The following is a 1,823-nucleotide window of genomic DNA, read 5'->3' on the forward strand; positions in this document are numbered from 1 at the left end:
CAGATTTCACAGTCTGTGACGTGTTTTTCATAGCCATGAATTTGGTAGGGCCCTAAGCATAGGCCTTGCCCTGGCAGTCTGCAGTGAGGGCAAATTTCATACATAATTCCCAGATGTTACACTTTAGGGCTGGGGTTTTTCAAAAGAGCTTTAGGGAGTTAGATAATCAGTTCCCAGGAAATTATAGTTGGGTGCTGTACTCCTTTCAGCCCCTTTGAAAGTCCCAGCCTAAAATGTTTTAGTTTCTCTGAGTGGTTTATAAATTGAACATATGGTGGATGTACTAATTGCTCTCCTATAAACACTGGGCTAAGTTCAGATCTGGTGTAGCTGCTGCAACTCCACTAATGTCAATAGAATTTTTCTGCTCATAACGTATCTGAACTTGGCCCACAATTATTTGCTATGAAACATTCAGTATGAAGGCCTGGTTTAATTATCTGAAATTCAGCTCTAATTCAGGATTATTATTTTTTTACTTATTTTTCCCCTTCAAGTCATTTTTTCAAATGTTTGAAAAGACTCTATACTAAGTCTCAATTGTTGTGGTTCAGGTTTGAATAATGATTAAAAGCCAAATAAAATTTTCTCAACAGGATTTCCTTGAAGTCACCCACAATAAAGTTTATTGGATGGCTCTGAACTCAAAGATGGCATCTCTCCAAAAGTTTGACTTTCATGCAGCTACTTTCTTTGCGTCATTGCTGCTTCAGTTAAAGGTAAGTCTGAGGAACTGGTCAGATACCAGTGAGTCAGCCAGTCACTAAAGTGGATATTATACTATATTAGCAAAACAATTTGGTGAAGAAGCCAGAGGGCTTGAAGTGGTAGATAAATCCAGTCTCAGCTAGGCCTGGGCACTGCCTGCCATGTTTCAGCTGCCTGCGAATCAACCATTGAAGGTCTATGGCTGATGGAAAAAGGAAGCCTTGAGTCCTTTGAAGAAAGGGGATTTACACACACACAGCTCAGGCAGAAGTGTTTCTTCTAAGGGCTTCGCTTTCATCCCTCCTGCCCACCTTTTAAACCAATGTGAGAGAAGTTCTGCCACTCCTACAAAAGACCCCACCACAAGCATAACCAAGCTGCCTTCAGCCAGCCTCTACTTACTGCTCCACGCTCTCCTTTCTGCCCCCAGTCCTTCTATTGCTGTCTCCCTCTCCCCTAGCTGCCACAGCCCCACCATCCCTTTGCACTATTGGTGGCTAGCATCTAGGCTGGAAAGATAGCTGCCACATCTTCTTCCCACACCTTACCCCAATGTGTTTGGATGTGGAGGAGGGACAGGAAAGAGACAAAATATTTTATTAGAAAATGTTTAAAAATAGATGATACAGAGTGTTGAAACTTCAGTTATTAGTAATCGGGGGTAACATACAGAGTATAGGGGGATGTTAGTATTTTGATATTGGATAGCGCATAACACATACAGTCTGCAATATCCCCAATGGGGGGGTATAAGGTGGATGAATCAAGGTACAGTCAGCAAGCAGTGAGGGTACATCACTCATACAGAAGTTACAGGCAATCATAGGTATAAATAAGTGGGCCGGGTAATGAGGATAAGATGACCCTCATATGGTGGAGTTCGGTTCGGTGGGTTCAAGGTTCAGGGGATAAGGTCCAACAGAGGAAGTCTTCAGGTCTCTTCCTCATTGTGGGTGTGCGAAGTCACGCCGGCTCACTCTCGGTATTGGCGGTGGCCGGTGATTATTATACCAGCAGGGAATTCATTGCTGGAATTCTTTGCTGGATTTGTGGCTAAACTACAGTCCCTTTGCACCTTCCGAGTGGTGAAAAGAAGTTGGATCTCAATAAAGAGC

The sequence above is a fragment of the Terrapene carolina genome, unplaced genomic scaffold (assembly GCF_002925995.2).
Source record: "Terrapene carolina triunguis isolate 2854851 unplaced genomic scaffold, T_m_triunguis-2.0 Scaffold171, whole genome shotgun sequence".
NCBI classification, from domain to species: domain Eukaryota; kingdom Metazoa; phylum Chordata; order Testudines; family Emydidae; genus Terrapene; species Terrapene triunguis.